Genomic DNA, 20019 nt, shown 5'->3' on the forward strand with positions numbered 1-20019 from the left:
CTGCTTTTTACGCTCGGGCAACGTCGGGTACTTACCGCTAGTAGGAAATAAAACAATTACAATAAGAAAGTAATAGGACTTTTCAAATCGCAAACTTTGCAATTTGCGAATCGCATTGTTTGAAATTTCGATTTGAAATCGATTAATCGTTCAGCCCTAGTTGGAAGCAGTCGCCCTCCAGTAACAACGGAGGGCAGAGGAGTGACTCTTACAACAAGTGGAGAGCCGGGTGGCGAAAGCAGAGCAAGTTGGCACTGTATGGGGCAAAGGTGGTGCAGCATCTGCCAGTCATCTCAGTCAACCCATGGCACATGGGTCTGTCCCATAATCTCCTGCCTGCGGGCGTTCAACGCATCATGTGGCCTTAAAGTGCACACAGCCTGGCACAAGTGCTGTGGTGACATCAAACACCACTACTTAGTGGTGAATGGCGGTTGTTGTTATCGAGTCGTTTAATGAGTAATACTATACAATGCTATCTCCATCTTACCTATAAACGTCACTTTTTGTCTGTCTGTCCATCCGTCTGTGTACGCTTGCTTGCGAGGGATTTGGCGCTCGGCCCGTGGGGTTTAGGACGAAAAAAATTTGCCGGGAGGCACGTCCCGTGCCCCGCGGTGGGAATAGGCATTTCCGTTTTTTCGTCCCTCGCCTTTAAAGTGGTCCGATTATCGATTTAGTGCGATTTCTCTTTATTTATTTATGATTGCCGGCCGGCACGTGACAAAGCACGCCGTTGCGCATGCGCGAGATGCTGACCAGGGCGGTTGCCCCTGGCAACGGGCAGCAACGCCGTTGCTGCGGGGTGGACGCCATTTTTAATTCCCGTAAAAAATATGCACACGCATTGACACGCGACGCTGAGGTAAATTCATCAAAGTTTCACGTCCTCTTCACTCCCCCCCCACCGTAATACTATTATAGTGTCGGTAGATAATAAAATTATAGCGATTAGACAGTATTATTCTAGCGCGGGGGGGGGGGGTAGCGGCCCAGCACCCAGCCTCAGCCAGCTAGGCAATCTAGGCGAGGCCGGAGGCTCTGCACGGTACTAGGCCTCGACACGCCACTCTTGTCAGGCGAAGACTTTGTGCTATAAACTCGATATACCCAGCGTTGCCCGGGGGAAAAATACATTTAAAATCTTCTGAAAACTTTCAAACATAACATACTAATGAAAATACAACTGTGTAATTAAAATTTTAAACCCGGCCGCACCAAGAATCGATTCTCTGATTCGCGCAAAGGAATCGAAGGTTGTAGATTAATTTAGACTCGCCCTATTCCCGTTTAATATAAGTTGGTTATAGAGTTGATATAAACTGCTACGAATGGGAAATATCCGGCGTTGACCGGGGCAAAAATATAGTTAAAAACTCCTGAAACTTTAAAACATAACATACCAATGAAAATAAAAATCTGTAATTAAAAATGTAAACCCCCAGCGTGCCAGGAATCGATTCTTTGAATCGCGCAAAGGAATCGTCGAAGGTTGTAGATTACTTTAGAATTGCCCTATTCCCGTTTTAAAAACTGCATGTCGCCAAATTTACTTAACATTTCCAACAGACACACACATTCACACATTTAGATTTTACATTTAACATACAAAACATCAGCATGTACTGCTGTCATCATAGGCAAAAATATATACACCCTCACCACTCACTATCACTCACTATCACTCACCCTCACCACTCACTCACCCTCACCACTCACCCTCACCACTCACCCTCACCACCACTACTCACCCTCACCACTCTCCCTCACCACTCTCTCACTCGCGCTCACCACTCACCCTCACCAATCATCCTCACCCTCACCACCACCACTCACACTCAACACTCACTCTCAACACCACCACTCACCCTCACCACTCACTCACACCACTCACCCTCGCCTCTCACCACTCACAACTCACCCTCACCACTCACTCTTACCACTCACCCTCACCACTAACTCTCACCACTCACTCTCACCACTCACGCTCACCACACACCCTTACCTCTCACCACTCACCCTCACCACACACCCTTACCTCTCACCACTCACCCTCACCACTCATGCTCACCACTCACACTTACCAATCATCCTCACTACTCACCCTCACCACCCACTCTCACCACTACACCACTCATCCTCACGACTCACACTTACCACTCACCCTCACGCTCACCACTCACCCCTATCCCTCACCACTCACCCTCACCCCTCTCCCTCACCACTCACCCTCACCACTCTCCCTCACCACTCACGCTCACTACTCACCCTCACCAATCATCCTCACTACTCACCCTCACCACTCACTCTCACCACTCACGCTCTCCCCTCTTCCTCACCCTTCTCCCTCACCACTCAGCCTCACCACTCACCCCTCACCACTCACCCCTCTCCCTCACCACTCAGCCTCACCACTCACCCCTCGCCCTCACCACTCAGCCTCACCACTCACCCCTCTCCCTCACCACTCAGCCTCACCACTCACCCCTCTCCCTCACCACTCAGCCTCACCACTCACCCCTCAGCCTCACCACTCACCCCTCTCCCTCACCACTCAGCCTCACCCCTCTCCCTCACCACTCACCCTCACCACTCAGCCCCACCACTCACCCCTCTCCCTCACCACTCAGCCTCACCACTCACCCCTCTCCCTCACTAACCCCTCTCCCTCACCACTCAGCCCTCTCCCTCACCACTCAGCCCTCTCCCTCACCACTCACCCCTCACCACTGACCCCTCACCACTCACCATCACCACTCACCCCTCTCCCTCACCACTCAGCCTCACCACTCAGCCTCACCACTCAGCCTCACCACTCAGCCTCACCACTCAGCCTCACCACTCAGCCTCACCACTCAGCCTCACCACTCAGCCTCACCACTCAGCCTCACCACTCAGCCTCACCACTCACCCTCACCACTCTTCTTCACTAACCCTCACCGCTCACTCTCACCACTCAAGCTCACCACTCACCCCTCTCCCTCACCACTCAGCCTCACCACTCTCCCCCTCCACTCACCCTCACCACTAACCCTCACCACTCTTCTTCACTAACCCTCACTGCTCACCATCACCGCTCACCAATCACCCTCACCACCCACCCTTACTACTTACCCTCACCACTCACCACACACCCTCACCACTTACCACTCTTCTTCACTACTCACCCTCACCACTCACCCTCACCACTCACCCTCACCACTCACCACTCTTCTTCACTACTCACCCTCACCGCTCACCCTCCCCACTCATCCTCACTACTCATCCTCACCGCTCTCCCTCACCACTCACCATCACTGTGGTGGTGGTACCTGCTATGATGACAGTAGTACAATCTGACGTTTTGTATGTTAAATGTCAAAAGCTAAATTAGTGAATGTGTGTCTGTTCGAAATGTTCAGCATACTTGGCGACACGTAAACAAGTTTTTAAAACGGGAAGAGGGTGAGTGGTGGTGGTGACAGTGATTGTTGAGGGTGAGTGGTTAGGGTGAGTAGTGAGGGTGAGTGGTGAGCGTGACTGGTGAGGGTGAGTGGTGAGGGAGAGTGGTGAGGGAGAGTGGGGAGTGTGATTGTGGTGAGTGGTGAGGGTGAGTAGTGAGCGTGAGTGGTGATTGGTGATGGTGTGATTGGTGAGGATGAGTGGTGAGGGTGAGTGGTGAGTGGCGGTTATGAGTGGTGATTAGTGAGGGTTGAGTGGTGAGGGTGAGTTGTGATGGTGAGTGGTGAGCAGTGAGGGGTGATTGGTGAGGGTGTGATTGGTGAGGATGAGTGGTGAGTAGTGAGGGTGAGCGGTGAGGGTGAGTGGTTGGTGGTTGTTGTGAGGGTGAGTGGTGAGGGTGAGAGTGAGTGGTGAGTGGCGGTTGTGAGTGGTGAGGGTGAGTGGTGAGGGTGAGGGTGAGTGCTGAGTGTGAGTGGTGAGGGTGAGTGGTGAGAGAGTGGTTAGTGCTGAGGGTGAGTGGTGAGGTTGAGTGGTGAGGCTGAATGGTGAGGGTGAGTGGAGAGTGGTGAGGGTGAGTGGTGATTGGTCACTGGTGATTGGTGAGGATGAGTGGTGAGTAGTGAGGGTGAGGTTGAGTGGTGAGTGGTGAGGGTGAGTGGTGGTTGTGACGGTGAGTGGTGAGGCTGAATGGTGAGGGTGAATGGTGAGAGTGAGTGGTGAGGGAGAGTGGGGAGTGGTGAGGGTGAGTGGTGAGGGTGAGTGGTGAGGGAGAGTGGTGTAAGAGTGGTGAGAGAGTGGTGAGAGTGGTTAGTGGTGAGGGGTGAGTTTGAGTGGTGAGGCTGAATGGTGAGGGTGAGTGGAGAGTGGTGAGGGTGAGTTTTGATTGGTCACTGGTGATTGGTGAGGATGAGTGGTGAGTAGTGAGGTTGAGTGGTGAGGGTGAGGTTGAGTGGTGAGTGGTGAGGGTGAGTGGTGGTTGTGATGGTGAGTGGTGAGGGTGAGGCTGAATGGTGAGGGTGAATGGTGAGAGTGAGTGGTGAGGGAGAGTGGGGAGTGGTGAGGGTGAGTGGTTAGGGTGAGGGTGAGTGGTGAGGGTGAGTGGTGAGGCTCAATGGTGAGGGTGAGTGGTGAGGGAGATTGGTGAGTTGTGAGGGTGAGTGGTGAGTGTGAGTGGTGAGTGTGAGTGGTGAGGATGAGTGGTGAGGATGAGTGGTGAGTAGTCAACATGCACTGCTGTAATCATAGTAGGTACCACCACCACAGTATGTACAGTAATCCCTCGCCACTTCGCGGTTCAAGTTTCGCGGCCTCAGTGCATCGCGGATTTTTTGAACTGATTTAAAGGCCTCATTATACCTGTGCAGTAACACCATCATCATCATCATCCATCATCACATTCATCGAACTGCACAGGTCTGTCATCTTCGTCATTGTCATCGTCATTGTCATCGTCGTCGTCGTCATTACTGGAGTCAAGTCTCAAGATACTACTGTCATTGGTGAGTATAGAACACCATAATACGTATTGTATGAGAGAGAGAGTGAATGTATAATATTAAGGTTTTATAATTAAATAGATTTAAGTAAAATATATATATAAAATATAAATATACATATTTTAAACATTCTGGTACCCACACACACATATACGGAAATTCCTAGGGGGCCAATCCTACTTCGCGGATTTTCACCTATCGCGAGGGGTTCCGGTCCCCATTAACCGCGATAAACGAGGGATCACTGTACTGCTGTCATCATAGCAAGTACCACCACAGTATGTACTGCTGTCATCATAGCAGGTGCCACCACACTCGATCTGTACTGCTGTCATCATAGCAGGTACCACCACCACAATATGTACTCCTCTCATCATAGCAGATACCACCACAATATGCACTGCTGTAATCATAGCAGGTATCACCACAGCAGTATGCACTGCTGTAATCATAGCAAGTACCACCACAATATGCACTGCTGTAATCATAGCAGGTACCAACACAGCAGTATGCACTGCTGTAATCATAGCAGGTACCAACACAGCAGTATGCACTGCTGTAATCATAGCAGGTACCAACACAGCAGTATGCACTGCTGTAATTATAGCAGGTACCACAATATGCATTGCTGTAATCATAGCAGGTACCACCAGTCAGTATGCACTGCTGTAATCATAGGTACTACCACAGCAGTATACACTGCTGTAATCATAGTATGTACCACCACAGCAGTATGCACTGCTGCAATCATAGAAGCTACCACCACAGTCAGTATGCACTGCTGTAACCATAGCAGGTATCACCACAGCAGTATGCACTGCTGTTATCATAGCGGGTACCACCAGTCAGTATGCACTGCTGTAATCATAGCAGGTTCCACCACAATATGCACTGCTGTAATCATAGCAGGTACCACCAGTCAGTATGCACTGCTGTAGTGATAGCAGGTACCACCTCAGTCGGTATACACTGCTGTAGTGATAGTAGATACTGCTATTGAGTTGGTAGATACTGCTATATAGAGTTAGTAGATACTAAAACAGTCAGTATATACCACTACAGTCAGTCAATACTGCTATAGTCAGTATATACTACTATACAGTCAGTACATACTACCACGGTGAGTAGCTAGAGTCAGTAGATACTATTATAGAGTGAGTAGATACTGCTATAGAGTTAGTAGTTACTACTATAGTCAGTGGATACTACTATAGAGTCAGCAGATACTATACAGTTAGTCATTACGACTATGTAGTCAGTAGATACTACTGTAGGCCCAGTAAATACTACTATGGTCAATAGTTACTACAGTCACTAAATACTACTACACAGTCAGTAGCTACTACTGGCTCAGTAGATACTACAGTACAGTCAGTAGATACTACTACAGAGTCAATAGATACTACTTCCTCTGTTGTATGTAATGTGTGTATGTATATATACCTACGAGGGTTAAAGATATTTTTTGAGGGGGGGGGGGGGTCCACAATTTTCGGAAACCTTTTACATCAACTATTTACCCCACACTTGCTACAACTTTTTAGACTTGTGCAAGCCTCTTATATATTTGTTGGTATAGAAATGTACAAACTGCCCACCGGGCTTTGACAATACCTTAGTATCTGTGTATATATATGTAAGTTTTTAAGAAATATATTTTTCACCCGGGCAACGCCGGGTACTTCCGCTAGTCTTATATATAAAAGTCTCCGCGCGCTCGCGCTTGCGGGGGATTTGGCTCTCGGACGGTGGGCTATATGTAGAAAAGAATTTGCCGGGCGGCACGCCCTAAGCCCCGCGGTGGGAATAGGCTATTTCGTTTTCCCATCCCTAAACTTTAAAGTAGTTTAATTAACACATTTGTGCCGTTTCTATAAATTATTTACTTATTGCGCGACATCGACCGTACCAACTGACGCCAATTGCGTGGGGGGGGGGCCTTGGCTCCATCTCACGGGGACATTTCCTTTTACGCGTTTAAAGCCAACACATGCACACATAACGCTGCGGATATTTCTTCACAGTGTCACGCCCTCTTCATCCCCCTCCCCCCAAACACGATGTGTCCAGTTTATACTACAGACTCCTTAGATAATAATATTTTACTGCTTACATAACATTATTCTTGCACGGGCGGGGGATGCTGGGGGGGGGGATAGCGGCCCAGCCCCTAGCCTGGCAACGTGCCAACTCCGCCGCCTCGCCAATGTATGCCAGGAGGGGGGCTACGCATGGCACAAGGCCTCAACACGCCTTTGGTAAGTACAAATTTCCAAGCTTCTTACACTAACAAATCAAGTCCAATGTTTTCTATTATTAAACACATTTAGTTGACAAACATTACTATAATAATGTTTGTGTGCAAAAAAGAACTCCCGTTGATTCGCTTACTATTATCAAACAAATACTTTGTGAGATATTACAATAATAATGTTTGTGTGCACAAAACTCTTTATTTTTAGCTTGTAAAATTTTCCCTTTTTTGCTGCGCTTTTATGATGCTGCGACGGTCTGCCAGTCTGTGATGTGGCCATGTATGTCCATGTGTATGTGTGTCAGTCCATATGTGTGTGTGTTAGTCCACATGTGTATGTAAGTCTATACATGTGTGTGTCACTCGATGTGTGTGTGTAAGTCAATGCATTTGTGCGAGTCCATATGTGTGTGTTCATCCATGTCTGTGTATCTCAAGTAGATGACTGTATGTCACAAGTGTATGTGTGTAGGGCTGTGTGTCAGTCTATCTATGTGTCTAAGTCCATGTGTGTGTGCAAGTACATATGGTGTGTTTACGTCAATGTGTGTGCGAGTCCACGTATGTCTGTGTGCGACTCGCTGTATGTGTGTACGTCGATATATGTGTGTAACTCCATGTGTGTATCTCAAATGGATGTCTGTGTGTCAGTCCATATGTGTGTGTAAGTCGATGTGTTTGTGAGTCCATATGTGTGTGTAAGTCAATTTGTTTGTGAGTCCATATGTGTGTGTGTTAATTGCTGTGTGTGCATGCCTCCATGTTAGTCAGTGTAAGTCCATTTCTTCGTGTGTCTGTAGGCCCATGTGTGCGTCTTAGTCCATGTGTGTGCTTTATTGACCTGCTCAAGGCCTATGATACCATCACTAGGCCTGGCCTCTGGGTTGTTCTTCGTGCTTTCCGAGTCCCTCACCCACTGCTCACCATCCTTAAGGACCTTCATGATGGTGAGCGGCCCCGCATCAAACTACGTGGCCGTGAGTCAGAGCCATTCCCTGTACACTTTGGGGTGCAACAGGGATGTCCTCTGGCTCCCACATTATTTTACATATATTTGGACCACGTAGTTCGTGAAGCCATCAATGGCTGTACTGCTAGAATTTCCATCTGGTACAGATACAATGGGAGGCTGATCGATGCCCGAGTGCGGTCAAGGGATGGCTCCCTATTGCTCAACCACATTACGTATGCCGATGATCTGCTAATTGCTGCTCACTCAGAGGAGGAGTTCGAGGTGCTGCTGCTGAACCTGGAGCTTGCCACCAAGAGGTGGGGCCCTACCATCAGCCCCACCAAAACTAAGTACCTGCCTGGGTATTTTCTACCATCGGACATTCCACCCCCACAACTTCCAATTGGTGATGGGGCAGTTGTGGAGACAGTGGAGAGTTTCCCATACCTTGCCAGTGTGCTAATGACCGGCTCCGGTTTAGAAGCAGAGGTCTCACTCCGAAACAGTCGAGCCACATCATCTTTTCATTGGTTGCGTAACACTGTGTGGAAGCTACCTGGTCTATCACTCCGCATGAAGCTTCAGGTCTTCTCGGCCATGGTCATTCCCTCCCTTCTCTATGCTTGCGCCCCCCTAATGGAACATCTTCGCCGGTTAGAAACATTTAGGATGGCCTGCCTACGAACCATCCTGGATTTAACCAGGCTGCATTGTGTGAGGAGCTCACAAATCCTTGAAAGATCTTGACAAAGTCCCATCGGTGAGCTCCTCCGCCAGGTAAGGCTGCGTTGCCTGAACCATGTAGCCCGCATGGCCAGACACTGCATGCCTAAACATCTTTTGTTCGGCCGGATCGAGGGGGCTAAACGGCCCGGCACGGGCTAGAGAAGACATGGAGTGATGTGGTACAGGAGGACATGGAGCTGAGTCAACTTGCTGATGACTGGAACCAGCCGTGTCAAGATCGGCCTCTGTGGAGGAGCCTCCTGAAGGACGCTACTAGGCAGTTGGAGGCAGTCGCCCTCCAACAACAACGGAGGGCGGAGGAGCAACGCTCACAACAACGAGCGGAGTGCCGGGTGGCTAAAGCACAGAAAGTTGCCACAGTAGGGGGCACAGGTGGTGCATCAGCCAGTCGTCTCAGTCAGTCGACCTGTGCCATCTGGGTCTGCCCCGTTACTTCCTGCCAGCGGGCGTTCGACACTTTACGTGGCCTCAAGGTGCACATAGCCTGGTACAAGCGTTGTGGTGACGTCACCGCCACTTACTGGCGAATGGCAGTTGTTGTTGTTCAGTCTATGTATGTATGTATTCATAATCAACGTTGTTGGGTTTAGATCGCGTTATTTATAAATGTGTCGTAACCCTCCACCACCCGACACGGCCAATCAGCAAAAAAGTGTCACGTTGACAAAAGACAAATAGTTCACTGCTTTAGCCCACCGGTGTGTCGAAGCGTGAAACCACAACATTTACAATTTGAGTACGACGTTTCGCTGGTAATTGCATCCAGCATCATCGATATGTGTGTGTAACTCTACGTGTGTGTGTCAGTCGATTTGTGTGTGTAACTACATTTGTGTCTGCCTTTTTTGCCCGGGCAACGCCGGGTACTCACCGCTAGTATATATATAAAAGGCAAAGTTGTGAATGTGTGTCTGTTCAAAATGTTTAGTGTACTTTCCGACATGCAACAAACTGCAAATTTGCCATGTGGGTACTTTCCAGACTGTACACCATGCAAAAATTATAAAAATACACTTTTGTGTTTTGGGGGGGGGGGGGTAGCTCAATAATGTATATAATTTTTGCACGGCAAGTGAGCTGTGACGTCAAATCTGTCACGTGATCCGCGCATGTGGAAGCATAACGCATTGTAGTGTAGTGGTTAGCGCGCTAAGCTACGAACCCGGCGACCCGAGATCGCATTCCCGCTCACGGCCACCACCGGTGACTATTTTAACCGGTTCTGGGCCTCCCCTAGGTCGACTCAGCCTCAAACGACTAACTGCTGTGGTGTGTGAACATCGCCACTGGGGAGACAAAGGCGGCCGGGCGTGGTGGATCCAAGTCCCGGGCGAAGCCGGGTAGTACAGCTAGTACGGTATAATGGGTCGTTGATGGGTAGAGTATAGCGTGTCTTACAGTCGAGTGTATAGTAGTGTTAGATAAATATTGCAGTCTGCGGTGCAATTTGGTGTTTGTAGTGCAGTGTGTAGCGGTAGTGTAACGGTTAGCATGTTGCACTACGAACCTGGTGTCCAGTAAAGATTATTTGAACTGATCCTGGGCTTCCCCTAAGTCGACTCAGGCTAAAATGAGTACTTGGTGCACTGTGAACATCACCACTCAGAAGACAAAGGTGGTCGGGTGTGGTGCTGGCCACCCACCCCCTCGTGTGCCGTTCCGGCCTTCATAGGTGCTCACTAACAGCACTTGCCCTAGATTTGAAGCTTTCATGACTGCAAGGATTCATACTCTTAGGTTTTTTCGGTAAAGTCACGTAGGTAAAAATAAATAATATAAATAATAATAGAAATAAAATAATAAATCATGACGTTTCGGAGGCAACACAAGTCTCCGTCATCAGGTGGGACCTTCACAGCTAAAATTTACTGTATCAAGTGAGGCAAAATTCCAAGAGACAAGCTCTTAAATACAAGTTAAGGGGGGAGGGGGGGGGCTTATCTGAATGTGGTAGCCAGTGAATGGAACGTGTTGGGGGGTGGGCGGGGCTAAAAGAAAACAATCAGTGTACCTCGACTTTGGGTTGTAACCGATGTTGGCTGACAATCCAAATACAAAAAAGGCAGTACTGTTAAACGCTGGGGATGTCAACACTCTGCAAAGTAGAATCGTACCTGTCAAATAAGATGGTACAAATATGTGTAGTTAAATCTTTTTTACATGGTTAATAACATCTTTCCAATGATTACTCAGTTTGTACCCATCATCATGGTTGAAGTTATGTCTGTGTTTGTATATCTGGATGGCTTCGTGTACAAACCTTTGATGGTAGCCAGAAGGTTTGCAGAGCACCTTGGTCTCGGAAAAGACAATATCATGAGAGCCCACAGCGTTGTAGCAATGTTCGGCAACGGCGGAAGACTCAATTTTGCCGTGTTTCAGATCTGACTTGTGCTCGCGGATACGATCGGAGATATGACATTTCGTTTCCCCAATGTAACAATCACAACAACTGCAACTCAGTTGATAGACTCCAGGGTATTGCAAGTCAGGAATTACATCTTTTACAGATGGGATTAGATCACAGATTTTATGTACTGTACTGAATCGGACTTGGATCGTATGTTTGTTTAGAATTTTGGAGATCTTTTTGGTCACGCCTGCTATGTATGGCAACGTAATAGTTCAAGTGGTTGTTTCTGTATGGTGGGAGAAACAGCTTGGCGGATCGTGCGGTCAGAGTATCCATTCATCTTGAGGACCCAATGTACATGTTTTAATTCACTGGCCAGGTGGTGTTGGTCAGAAATGCCATGAGCTCTGTGGTATAGTGTTTTGATGAGAAAATTCTTTTGAGCGGGTAGTGGTGGGAATCAGGTTTCAAGTAAGAATCTGTGTGGGTGGCTTTCCTGTAGACAGAATGTCCCAAGGATCCATCAGGTCTCCTCTCAAACAGAACATCTAAGAATGGTAGTTTGCCATCATTTCTCCACTTCCATGGTGAATCTGATGGATGGGTGTCTGGAATTGATGTGGTCCAGGAAATGGTTCAATGCTGGGAGGCCATGTGGCCAAATGATGAAAGTGTCATCCACATACTTCTTCCACAGGGAAGGACGCAGGGTGGACGTCTGGATGGCATCTGATTCAAACTTTTCCATGAACACATTGGCCAACACTGGTGACAAGGGGGAGCCCATAGGGGTACCCTCATTCTGTTTGTAGAAGGTGCCATTCCAGGTAAAATAAGTGTTGGTGAGGCAATGCCTAACCAGCGCAGGTACATCCGAATTCAATTCATGTTGGACCAAGTCTTCAATTATTGTTAGGGTGTCAGGCACTGGGACTTTGGTAAACAGAGATACCACATCAAAACTGACGAGGATATCGTCAGGAGATAGTACCATGTCTTTGACCATAGAGACTAAATGGGTTGACTTAAGTATTGCTGAAGAGGTCTTGCCAGTGAAGGGAAGCAGAGTATCTGATAGAAAACGGGCTAGTTTGTAGGTAGGAGAGTTGATCGTGGACACGATGGGCCGTAGTGGGGTGCCTTCTTTATGGATCTTGGGAAGACCATAGAATCTGGGAGGTCTAGCAGCCGAGGGTTTTAGGGAGGGACGTTTGGTTGGTTCGATTAGGGAAGTCGAACTCGTGATGATCTTGTTGGTTTTTGTCGTTAGGCTGTTAGTAGGATCGCTTTTAATTTTGGAGTAACTCCCATCATTGAGTAGGTCCAGGATTTTGTTGTTGTATGAGCCTTTATCCATGATGACCGTAGTATTGCCCTTATCGGCCGAGAGGATGACTATATCATCTCTCGTTTTTAAGTTCGCGAGTTCAGAGCGCTCGTTTTTGCTATTGTTACTAGGGGGTTTCTTAGCGTTCTTAAGAATAGTGGCCATTTCAGCTCTTGCTACATCCGCATGGATGTGTCCTATGCCTCTGAGGGATACATCAACCTGACAAATCACATCCTCTACTGGTATATGTTTAGGAGTGACAGCGAAATTTAGTCCTTTGGCCAGTACTGTTTTTAGATTGTCAGAAATTGGGATATTACTCTGATTAATAACCATCTTGTTGACATCCAGCTTTGTGATGTGTGGCTCTGGTTTCTTCTTTGATAGGAGGTTGAATTTAGAGATCAGGTTAGCTTTGCATTTGGCTGACAGTGAGTCAGCAGAAGCAGCAGTCATGTTGTCAACGTGGTTCCAATCAGAAGGGGACATTTTTTGTGTTAACATTAAATGTGTTTGTAAGAGTCTTGTCTAAATTATCGAGTTCAAATCGGAGTAACCTATCTCCTGACGATATCCTCGTCAGTATTGATGTGGCATCTCTGTTTACCAAAGTCCCAGTGCCTGACACCCTAACAATAATTGAAGACTTGGTCCAACATGGATTGAATTCGGATGTACCTGCGCTGGTTAGGCATTGCCTCACCAACACTTATTTTACCTGGAATGGCACCTTCTACAAACAAAATGAGGGTACCCCTATGGGCTCCCCCTTGTCACCAGTGATAGCCAATGTGTTCATGGAAAAGTTAGAATAAGACGCCATCCAGACGTCCACCCTGTGTCCTTCCCTGTGAAAGAGGTATGTGGATGACACTTTCGTCATTTGGCCACATAGCCTCCCAGCATTGAACCATTTCCTGGACCACATCAATTCCAGACACCCATCCATCAGATTCACCATGGAAGTGGAGAATGATGGCAAACTACCATTCTTAGATGTTCTGTTTGGAGACCTGATGGATCCTTGGGACATTCTGTCTACAGGAAAGCCACCCACACAGATTCCTACTTGAAACCTGATTCTTCCCACCACCACCCGGCTCAAAAGAATTCTCTCATCAAAACACTATACCACAGAGCTCATGGCATTTCTGACCAATAACACCTGGCCAGTGAATTAAAACATCTACATCGGGCCCTCAAGATGAACAGATACTCGGATCTGTAAAATATGCAATTCCTGAATTGCAATACCCTGGAGTCTATAAACTGAGTTGCAGCTGTGGTGATTGTTAGATTGGGGAAACGAAACGGCATATCTCCGATCGTGTCTGCGAGCACAAGTCAGATCTGAAACATGGCAAAATTGAGTCTTCCGCCGTTGCCGAACATTGCTACAACGCTGTGGGCTCTCTTGATATTGTCTTTTCCAAGACCAAGGTGCTCTGCAAACCTTCTGGCTACCATCAAAGTTTTGTACACGAAGCCATCCAGATATACAAACACAGACATAACTTCAACCGTGATGGGTACAAACTGAGTAATCATTGGAAAGATGTTATTAACCATGTAAAATAGATTTAACTACACATATTTGTACCATCTTATTTGACAGGTACTATTCTATTCTTAGGTTTTTTCGGTAAAGTCACGTAGGTATTAACCATGAAAAAAAGATTTAACTACACTTATTTGGACCATCTTATTTGACAGACAACTTTACAGGTTATTGATAGACAGCCAGGCTTGTTTTACCAGGTTTAGTTGTTTCTTTTTTCACACTTTGTTATGTAGGCCAGGCTTAGTCACAAACCGTACCTCTCCATAACAAAGGCTCAGCCTTTTGTTATGCAGTCTATTCTTAGTCTTAAGCCTCACCTTACCATATTAATAAAAAGTGTGCCGTACTTGGCCCTTCCCCTTTCCAACCATTATATATACGGAGTGGTAGCTCTTGTAATCTCTATTTACTTGATACAGCTGTCGTGGCTGTGACGATTCCACCTAAAGACGGAAGCTTGTGTTGCCTCCGAAACGTCGTGATTTTTATTTTATTTTACTTTTATTAATTTTAATTTTTTACCTACGTGACTTTACCGAAAAAACCTAAGAATATGAATCCTTGCAGTCACGAAAGCTTCAAATATAGAATTAAGGTACTATTCTACTTTACCGAGTGTTGACATCCCCAGCGTTTAACAGTACTGCCTTTTTTGTATTTGGATTGTCAGCCAACACCGGTTACAACCCGAAGTCGAGGTACACTGATTGTTCTCTTTTAGACCCCCCCCCCCACCACGTTCCATTCACTGGCTACCACATTCAGATAAGCCCCCCTCCCCCTTAACTTGTATTTAAGAGCTTGTCTCTTGGAATTTTGCCTCACTTGATACAGTCAATTTTAGCTGTGACGGTCCCACCTGATGACGGAGACTTGTGTTGCCTCCGAAACGTCGTGAATTATTATTTTATTTCTATTATTATTTGTATAAATTTTATTATTTATTTGTATTCTTTATTTTTACCTACGTGACTTTATCGAAAAAACCTAAGAGTATAGCACTTGCCCTAACAGTCCGTTAAGGCTATACGGGGGATCTTTGTAATGTATTGTGTGGTTTATAATGCAAAGCTCATCGGATTATTCCAGTCTCAATGAAGATTCTGATTCTGCAAGCTGTCGGTCAATCGGCCTCCTCTCCCAGTGCAAGGACAGATTTTGCCAACATACTATTCACCAGGTTAAATCCATGGCTGTGCAAATATCACCAATCACAGCATTGTGGGTTCACCACTCTGGTGAAATGTAGCAGCCACCCTGATTAGTAAGACAATCCAAATCGTGAAAACGCACTTATTTAAATTAGCCTTAACTCAGTCTTGATTTTAAGCTTTCGTGACTGCAGGAATCCATACTCTCTGGTTCTTTCGGTAAAGTCACATAGATATAAAAAAAATAATTAAAGAAAACACGTCGTTTCGGTCGCAACACAAGCGTCCGTCTTCAGGTGAGAAAATAATCTGCTGTTGTCGCTTTATATAGGCACGCAGGGGGGGGGGGAGTTTTGTCGAGTCGTAGCTGTAGGAGTTCACGGGAGAGAGGGGGGGGGAGGGTTCGTGGCGTGCAGGGAAGGGTGGGGGCTGGCACAGGGGGAGAGAGTTTGTGGCGTGCAGAGGCGGGTGGGGCTAGAGAAATTAGCAAGTAAAGGAGCTCGAATTAGTAAGTTAAAAACTTGGCGCGGTTTATCGCATCATTCAAACAAAAATACAAAATTTGAATAAAAAAGATGGATTCAGATTGAGCAATCATTAATTTTCACCATTTACTTTGATTCTGAGAATGTGGGTCAGTGAGCGGGTGGGGTGGCCGAGTGAGTGGGCGAGTATGTGAGCAAGTGGGTGATTGAGTGCGCGAGTGGGTGAGCGATTTGGTGGGTGAGTAAATGAGTTGGTGAGTGTGTGGGAGCTAGTGGGTGATTGAGTGGGTTAGTGGGTGAGTAAATGAGTGGGGGATTGAATTTGTTGAATGAGTGAGCGAGTCGGTAAATTTGCCTTTACCTCACCCCCAGTTCTGGTAGTTTAACCTGCAGGTTCTGCATATTTCCTGCTTTCCATACACAGGCGCATTGGTGGGATCAACAGATGAAATGCGCCACTTGACCAATGTATCTATGGGATATTTTTGGCAGTATCAAAAATGATGAAAAAGTAGGAATAGGCTTTATCCTTTCTGACAATAAAACATAAGGTGTTATGTTCAAACACCAAATAGCGTTTGCAAGGAATTAAGTCTGCATTAACTACACGTACTTGTGGAAAAACCTGGAAACAAACATGCTCTGAAAATATTACCATTGTTCTAGAACTGACTGGCTTACACCAGATACATCCTTCTTTATGGCCTTGTCTCACCAGTGTTAGACCAGAGAACGCCAAAAGGCGAACACTTATAGCTCAGGTAGGGCAGAGTATGAAAAATGAGAATAGGTGTTTAGATTTTGATTTAAAGCTTGCGTGACTGCAGGGATTCATATTCTTGGTTCTTTCGGTAAAGTCACGTAGAAGGGAAATAATAAAATAATATAAATATAAAACAATAAAAATTCTCACGATGTTTCGACTGCAACACAAGCAATCATCATCAGGTGCGACTTTACCGAAAGAACCAAGAATAGGTGTTTAGATGTAAAACACTAGATACCTTTTGCAAGGCATCATGTCTGCATTAACCACAAAACATTTTGGCAAAATAGACTTAAGGTAAGCAATTCACAAATAATAAATACAAATTAAGTGTATGAGTCCAAACTGCAAACACGCCACATTTTGCAAGGCATCAACAAGTCAGCATTAACCAATCGTGCTCATGGTATATTTTACCACAAGTATCAAGTCTGTATTAACCGCATGCATTTTTTTTTTTTACAAGACTATGTGTTCATAGATCTACTCTTTCGTTGTCTGACTTGTTATTAAACTACTGGACAATCCAAAAACGCGAAGCACGTCTGATTGTCTGCGAGTCTTTGTCTCTGCGTGAGTATGTGTGTCTGTGTGAGTGAATTAATTTTATGAGTTAGTCTGAGTGGATCTGTGTGTGAGCCTATGGATTTCTGTGCGTCTCTGTGTAAGTCTGTGTGTCTGTGCGAGTCTGTGCATATCTGCGAGTCTGTGCGAGTGTGTCTGTGCAAGTATCTGTGCGAGTCTGTGCAAGTCTTCCTCTCCGTGAGTGTGCATATCTGTGAGTCTGTGCGAGTGCATCTCTGTGCAAGTGTGTCTTTGTGAGGGTGTGGGTCTCTGTGTGAGTCCGAGTGACTTAGGGTAAGTTTCCCAGGTTTCACGCAATTTGGATCAAAATAATATAATGTAGCTGCCCAAACTTGTTTGAAACCACGTAGTTTAGTCTCTTGGCATCCCCATTCTGCCATCTGTCCTCATTTAAACCGCCTCTATTATTAAAATTACTAACGTTTAAGTGCGTATAACTTTACATCATTGCTATTATCATTACGTTGCTTTGCTGTTGTCTGCCCTTGAAAACGAGTTTCTTAGCTCAATGGACTTCACGCGGGAAACGAACACTTCCGTCTAATCTCTGAAATTGTATCGTTGACTCAATCGGGAATACGTGCAGAAGCATCGGACCCCCGAGTGCAGAAAGAGTCGTCAGAAGGCTTCTGAACTCGAGTATCGAGACTTTGTGAGGTAGGTTAAGACAATTAAACAATTCAAGCAAATCAGTCAGGCAAGGGCAGGAGGCAAGCCCTGCATGGCTAGGCCCCACATCGTATTGTTGCAATGTCACAACCTGGACATCGATCCATAGCTGCTACTCAATTGGTGTCCCTACGAGAGAAAGAACAAACCAAGCTTTACCTGGGTAAACAACAACCATAACAACCACGATGTCAACAACTCACCTCGGATCAAACTGAGTAACAAGCAAAGCGCTGCAGCTCCTGGAGTTTCGTGACGTCACGCAGAAACACGTGTCGGTGATTACATGACGTCACTGGTGAAGGACACCCTCTTACCGCATAAATTATACTCTTAGTTCTTTCGGTAAAGTCACGTAGGTAAAAAATGAAATTAAAATTAATAAAAATAAAATAAAAATCACGACGTTTCGGAGGCCTGAAGACGGAAGCTTGTGTTGCCTCCGAAACGTCGTGATTTTTATTGTTTTATTTTTATTAATTTTAATTTCATTTCTTACCTACGTGACTTTACCGAAAGAACTAAGAGTATGAATCCTTGCAGTCACGAAAGCTTCAAATCTAGAACGCATAAATTATGTTCATGATTTATTCCATATATAGGCGTGGCTTTGCCCACATGATTTACCAGGAACGGGAATCGGCAGTGAGCAAGCTGACATGACGTCACACACCGATGGCGCCAGGCTGAGTGGTTACGTCAGAGAGCGAGGAAAGTAATGCTGTGAGTGTTGTGTTTTAGAGTCTAAGTTTATTTAGATTTCTTTCGCATTTCTCCTATTTTACAGATATCATTTGGGTGCGTGAGCTCAACAACCTGAATATTGCTGTAGGAAACGAGTACAGTGCAGGGTCCTTAAGGAATATTGCACAGCTGTGAGTGTTGTGTCGTGTGTGTACACTGTACACTCCATGGACGTACAGTGCGTGCTGTGTGTATATTGTGTGCACTTACGCTGTGTACACTGTATGCATACATTGTGTGTTGTGTGTGGTCTGTGTGTTTACTATGTGTACACCAGAGGTGGGACAAAGTCATTGTTATGCAAGTCCAAGTCGAGTCGCAAGTCATCAAATTCATGACTCGAGTCTGACTCGAGTCCAAGTCACATGACTCGAGTCCACACCTCTGGTGTACACCGTGTGTACACTGTGAGTGATGTGTGTACGCTGTGTGTTTACTGTGTATGCTGTGTGTACATTTGTGTGCGAGATACGTTTGTACACGGTTGGCTACGTCCGGTGCGAAAGAAGTTTAATATACATACGCCTAAGATGTGTATGGTCTGTGTGTGTGTAATGTGTACATTGTACGTTGTGTGTGTACATTGTATGAATGTACATTGTACGTGTGATCTGCGTGTGTGATGTATTTATATATTGTGATGTTTGTGTAATAACACGCTGGAGACGGCTTGTAGAATCGGTCCTTTTATTTTACTTCCTTTGCAGTTCACAAACACTCACCGTTGCTGGCAGCAACGGGAAGCGGGCAGACAGTCACCAGAGACCCACCACCACGTGGCACCCGGAGCTCCACTCGCGCGTGGCCTCTCCCTCTCTTAGTTCCGTGTCTGACCCCGTGTCTCTCTCTCTCCCCTTATTTAATGCCTGGGTCACGTGGTACACTCCAGCCAATCCTCAATAGCCTGTGCCGAATGTTCCAGATCCCCCCATCAACTCCCGGGACCACGCCCCTGACTTGTCTTCCCATTGGCTGAGGCCAAGACCAACGAAACCAATCACCTAGCTGACATCCCGTGATCACGCCGAGGCCATGCTCCCAGGCTCTCCCCCCATTGGCTGTAAAGCGGGACCGGCAAAGCCGATCACCCCGTGAATCCGACATAGGTTCCTATTACATCACCCCCCCCCCCCCCCCCCCGGTGAAAAAGTCAGCCGTCTCGGCTGGGAAAAGGGTGACAAGCCGATTCCATAAAATTGCTTATTAGGGCGTCAAAGACGCATTAACCATGAAGGGGCGAAATGGGCGTTTATGCGCCGAACAAAGCTAAAATTCACCCATGAATAACCAGACATACATTAGGGCGCCCCTGCAGCGCGGTAACAACAGGGAAGAGACTGCAAGGCAATCAATGCTATCGAAACGGAAGAGATTTCGACCGCGTACGCGACGCGGGACCCTCTCCGCTTCCTGCGCACGGTCGCCTTGCCGCCGGATCAACAGGAGGTGGTTGGCATGAAGAAGAAGGAGGATTTCCGATTACGG

The 20019-nt window shown here is 46.6% G+C and overlaps 1 protein-coding gene across 2 annotated transcripts in view; it reads right to left on the reverse strand.

Annotated features, from left to right (window-relative positions):
* The window catches only part of LOC144735930 (uncharacterized), a 33461-nt gene extending 13855 nt beyond the window's left edge, over positions 1–19606 (reverse strand). The window contains exon 1 of one of the 2 annotated variants that reach the window (XM_078618511.1): positions 19257–19606. The gene's annotated coding sequence lies outside the window, so the exon portion shown is untranslated. Of the gene's footprint in view, positions 1–17993; positions 18102–19256 lie in introns of those variants that run through there. The other variant, XM_078618510.1, reaches the window with a different exon arrangement.
* Between the last annotated feature and the right edge of the window lie 413 nt (positions 19607–20019).

This window comes from Lampetra planeri, chromosome 58 (genome assembly GCF_965212315.1).
Source record: "Lampetra planeri chromosome 58, kcLamPlan1.2.h2, whole genome shotgun sequence".
NCBI lineage: Eukaryota > Metazoa > Chordata > Hyperoartia > Petromyzontiformes > Petromyzontidae > Lampetra > Lampetra planeri.